We start from the raw sequence: 6,041 nt of genomic DNA, 5'->3' as shown, positions 1-6,041 counted from the left end.
TATGAGGTTTTGATCTAAACTGATCTCTATCCTTATTATCAATAATGAAGGATAGAAAAACACTTAGAAAGGGGGGTTTGAATAAGTGTGACTTTAAAAACTCTTAAGATAAAAATAATTAACACAATTATTTTTATCCTGGTCTGTTGTTAACGAAACTACTCCAGTCCACCCCCTTAGAGTGATTTACCTCAACTGAGGATTTAATCCACTAATCAATCTTGATTACAATGGTTTTCCACTTAGATACCCTCTAAGTCTTCTAGAGTATACTGATCACAACTTGATCACTCTAGGAATACACCACTTAGAAACTTCTAAGTCTTCTAGAGTCTACTGATCTCACTGATCACTCTAGGAACCTTTTACAAATCAATGTAAAATAAATGTTTACAAGAGTATTCAAATGCTTCTTAGAAATCTATAATCACAACTGTGATATTTCTCTTAAGTTCTAAGCTTAACTCTCACTAAGATATTACAATAGTTGTGAGGTTGAAGATGAAGTTTGTGAGTAATGAATTCAGCAGCGTTTCAGTATTTTGCAAGAGTTGTTCTAGTTGCTTCTGATCAGAACTTCATATTTATAGGCGTTTTTAGAAGATGACCGTTGGGAGCATTTAATGCATTGCGTGTTCCGTACAGCTCTGCATTTAATGTTTCACACTTTTGTAAACTACCTCGAGCCTTGCTTTTGCTACTTTTACTGACTTTGCCTTTTGTAGCTTCTAACGTTCCTTTTGTCAGTCAGCGTAGCCTGTCATCTTGTACTTTCTTCTGATCTGATGTTTGTAGATACAACGTTTGAATAATCAGAGTCAAACAGCTTGGTGCAGAGCATCTTCTTGTCTTCTGACTTTGAAGTGCTTTAGCGTGATACCATAAGAACTTCAGTGCTTCTGCTTCTAATCTCATGTTCTTCTGATGCTTCATAGACCATGTTCTGATTCTGCTTGACCATCTTCTGATGTCTTGCCAGACCATGTTCTGATGTTGCAATCTTGAACCTTCTGAGTCAGTGCTTCTGAGCGCTGAATTGTGCATACTCTTTATATATTTCCTGAAATGGAAAATGCAAAGGATTAGAGTACCACATTGTCTTATACAAAATTCATATACATTGTTATCATCAAAACAAGAATATTGATCAAAACAAATCTTGTTCTAACAATCTCCCCCTTTTTGATGATGACAAAAACATATATAATTGATATGAATTTGCAATCAGAATATCAGATGACAAAAGACAATTACACAGATATAGCATAAGCATATAACCAGAGTGTGTGAATATGTCTCCCCCTGAGATTAACAATCTCCCCTGAAATAAATACTAGAAGAATTTCTAAATAAAAGACTTCCTTGAGTATTTTTAATTTCAGCAGAGACGTTCACTTTGCCTAGAACTTCAGAACATTCAAAGCTTCTGCTTCTTGCTTCCATAGGACAGCTTCAGAGCTTTGAATTTCTTCTTTGTTGTCATAGCATGCTTGATTGAATCAGAACATTCTTGAATGTATCAGAGCATCATCAGAACATCTTTACATCCTGAAATGTTTCAGAACATACTAGACAAAAATATCAGAATCAAGAATGTATCAGAGCATTCTTAATGAATAGCATGTATCAGAGCATTCTTGATAGATTCTTAATAAGTAGCATGTATCAGAGCATTCTTGATAGATTCTTAATAAGTAGCATGTATCAGAGCATTCTTGATAGATTCTTAATAAGTAGCATGTATCAGAGCATATGAGAGAAGAAAATGTATCAGAGCATATTCTGCCACGAGAATATCAGAACATTCTTCTTGCTTCTGATCTTGAAGCTTCACAGCACTAAGCTTGCTTCAATTTTCCAAGAACATGCTTCTTTATAGAATTGGTTTTCCCATGTATTTGCTTCTCATGTTGATCTTTTTCAGAATATCTTTAATCCTGCAAAAAATCTCAAAGACATAGAACTTGCAAATAATGTTAGGAATGTTGAGACTTAATCCCAGTAACTGATATAATAAACCAAATCAATTATCATGTTTCTCCCCCTTTTTGTCATAACATCAAAAAGCATTAAAAAGATTCAGATGATAAAACAACATAAAGTGAAGAAGATAATATTTCATTGATTAACAAAATATATCAGAAGTACAAGAGGGATAAAAGCAGATGCAAGAAACAGATGCAATAAACAAGAAAACATCTAAGACCAAGACACACTACGACTAGCCTAGCTTAGAAGCTATCTTAGCCAGAAGGTTTTGAATCTCAGCCGTGCTTTCTGTCTGCGTCTTCATAAAAGTTCTGAACTCCTTGTGAGTATCCTCATGCTTGTCAAGACGAGAAGCAAGATCAGCTTAATTCTGTTGAAGAGCCTTCATGGTGTTCATTAGAACAGAAGGTCCAGCAGAAGAAGCATCAAAGCTATTGTCCATAAGAGGATTCTCAACAGCAGCATCGACCATGAGAACATCAGCTTGATTTTCCTTAAGAGAAGGCTGCATAGCAGGATGATTCTCAGCATCTTGAGTTTCAGCACCTTGATTTCCAACATCAGCTTCTGATTCAGAAATATCTTCAGCAAACACAGGAGAAGGGATTTCAGCTTCTGAAGTCTCTAAAGCCAGGAGAATTTCATCCAAATTCTTTGGAGGTGTAGGAGCATAAGGTTTTGATGGGTATTCAACTTCTGGATATACCATATTTGGCACTTTCTTAGAGGGATTCTCCCTAAGCCAGTTGAATATAGACTGAAAGTCTCCAGAAAGAACGTTGTAATGAGACTTACACACAACCATAGCAAGTGGATGCACTTCCTCGAGCTCATCAACGAATTCCTTCTCTTCAAGGGATTTCCATCTCCTGATGGGATGATAGTACTTACCATCATCTAAATCCAAAAAGTATCCAGAAGATCCAGTACTTTCAGCCAAGCATCTCTTTTGGATGTTCAGAAAATCAGTCTGAATATTCTTCTTAAAGACTTTCCACAACTTGCGAAGAACAACATGATCCATCTTGGACACATGAGCAGCTTTCAGAGTCTCCAATCCAGTTCTGACCTTATACATCAACAAGTCATCGCAAGCATTAATAGAGGGTTCAGGAGGATTGAAAGTGAAACAATAGTCAGGGTAAAGAAGACTATAGGGTTTTGATTCTCTTGAGAACAAAGCAGGAGTGGTAGAAGAGGTTAAGGAGAATGAAGAATATGTGGTGGAGGTGGTTGAGAGAATATTTTCAGAAGGAAGATGGGGAGAGGTAGCATTTTGTGGTTGAGGGTTTAGAACAAGTGTAGAAAGAAGTGGTTAGCTTCTGTTTGTGGTGGTGGAAGAGGATGGAATAACAGAAGGAGGAGACTTTTTCTGAGGGGGACGGTCAGAAGAATGGTAAATTTTATGAATGAGCTTCTCAAGCTGTTCATCAGTTCTTTTAACTTTGAGAGATTCTTGAGGTTTCTTCTGCTTCTTTGCTTGCTTAGCATCAGGTCCTTCTTCTGTGGCCTTTCTCTTCAATTTCTTTTCTTTCTTCTTCTTTTCCTTCTTTCTTAACTCATCCAGAGATGGAAGAGTTCTTCCTCGAATCCAAGCAGGATCAACAGAAGTTTGTGCTTTAACACATGACTTCAGATGGCGTTTGACAGATTTGTCTAGCTCCTCTTTGAACATGTGAGAGAAACTCATAACAGGAGTTCTTCTAGTCAGAATATGTGGAAACATCTTTGAAGGAGTAGTCACTTCTTCAATCAGCTGCATCCTTTTTAGAGAATGAGCATTCAGAATGACTCCTTGGATAACAGTCCAGTTCTTAGATGAGCCAGTTGCTCTCAGAACTTCTATCAAACCACTCTCAATCAGAATATTTGAAATCATTCTTCCAAGAGGGATAGTATTCTTCTTGAGTTTGGGATTCTTCTGACGTTCTTCATCTCTTGATTCTTCAATATTAGTCTTCAGATGTTGAAAAAGAATGTGTGGTAGATTAACTCTCATTCCTTTTTCAATGCAGAATAATATATACTTCTGATCCTGATTGACATAGGTAGAGTTTGATGGTTTCCTATGATAGAGAGATCCCAGAATGATCTCAGCCCATACTCTGTGGGAAGGCTTCAAGGCAGTAGTGAAAGGAGAGGCAATACCAGAAGAAAACAACTCTTGATCAACTTTATCCCAATCAGTTCTTCCATGAAGAGCACCAGTGATTCCATCTAAACCATCAAGACCATACAGTTTCCTTATCAGCTTCTCAGTCACAACAACTTCATGCCCTAGCACGAAGGAGATGATGGCAGTTGACGTAACCGTTGCATGTGTCCAAAATTGCTTAACCAATAAAGGGTAAACTGGGCCAACCAATCTTTCAAAGTAATTTGTCCATCCTTGTACTACCATTGCAGCTTTGGTTTTGAAATCATGTGCCATAAGATTTTCAAAATCCACCATTGTTTCGCAGAGAACTTCCAGTTCATTAAAAGGAATCGAACTAGACTTCAAAGGAGTAAATGCAGATCTCTTTTGTTGAACTTGATGTTGCGATGATACCTTGCGTTGAACATTCGAAGATGAAGCCATGGATTCACACTGAGATTCAGGTTTAGTAACTAGGGTTTATGCAAAATGAGAGAGAGATGAACAAAAAGAGACAACGAACAAAGAGAGAGAAAGTAAAGAGATGAAATGTTATGGAGATGAGTTTATATAGGCACGGATTTGAAATGAAATGCAATATGTTTCTGAATGAACAGGATTACAGAAATGCAGAAAATAAAACGCATTTAATGTTGAGTGACGTTAGGGTAAAACGTGATATTTGAAATTATTTGCACAGTTACCTAGGGCGGCGTCTCATCAACTGCACGAATGCTTGTCCAAATAGAGTGAACACGTATTTATCTTCTGGAATAGCTGGTGACTGCTGTTTTGCTTTAAAAGAGATTCTGAATCAACTTAGACATATGAAACGTTAGCAATAACAGAATCAGAATATCTAACTGATCAACATCATAACTTCTTATAAGAAAAATAAAACTGATCATTTCAAATCTAATCCATATATCAGAACTTCTCATCCTTTCATTCTGGGCATAAATCCATACTGATATTCTTCAGAATGAACTTAAACCTATCTTCAGCAAGGGGTTTTGTAAAGATATCAGCCCATTGATGGTCTGTATCAACTAAGTTTAAAGAAAGAACACCGTTCTGAACATAGTCCCTAATGAAATAATGTTTAATCTCAATATGTTTAGCTTTGGAGTGTAAGATTGGATTCTTAGATAAACAAATAGCAGAAGTATTATCACAGAAGATAGGAATGTTACTCTCATATATCTGATAATCTTCTAGCTGACTCTTCATCCAGAGCATTTGTGTACTACATCCAGCAGCAGCAACATATTCTGCTTCTGTTGTAGAGAGGGCAATTGTAGCTTGCTTCTTGCTGTATCAGGAGATCAGGTGACTTCCAAGAAATTGACAACTTCATGAAGTACTTTTCCTTTCAACTCTGTCTCCAGCGTAATCTGCATCACAAAATCCTACTAAGTTGTATTCTTCAGATCTTCTATAGACTAAACCAACATTAGTAGTATCTTTCAGATACCTCAGAATTCTCTTAACAGCTGTTAAATGAGATTCTCTAGGATCTGATTGGAATCTTGCACACAGACAAACACTGAATAAAATATCAGGTCTAGAAGCAGTAAGATATAGAAGAGATCCAATCATACCCCTGTAAAGCTTCTGATCTACCTTCTTACTTACCTCATCCTTACCTAGGACACACGTTGAATGCATAGGAGTTTTTGCTTCTTTGCTTTCTAAAAGATTAAACTTCTTCAGAAGTTCTTTCACATACTTGGTCTGATGAACATAAGTTCCTTCAGAAGTTTGATTGATCTGGATCCCAAGGAAATACTTGAGTTCTCCCATCATGCTCATTTCAAACTCAGCCTGCATAGACTTAGCAAACTCATTTCCAAGTGTAGCATTAGAGGTTCCAAAGATAATATCATCAACATAAATTTGGCAAATTAAAATATCC

The sequence above is a fragment of the Vicia villosa genome, unplaced genomic scaffold (genome assembly GCF_029867415.1).
Source record: "Vicia villosa cultivar HV-30 ecotype Madison, WI unplaced genomic scaffold, Vvil1.0 ctg.001121F_1_1, whole genome shotgun sequence".
NCBI classification, from domain to species: domain Eukaryota; kingdom Viridiplantae; phylum Streptophyta; class Magnoliopsida; order Fabales; family Fabaceae; genus Vicia; species Vicia villosa.
This window is presented reverse-complemented; position numbering follows the sequence as displayed.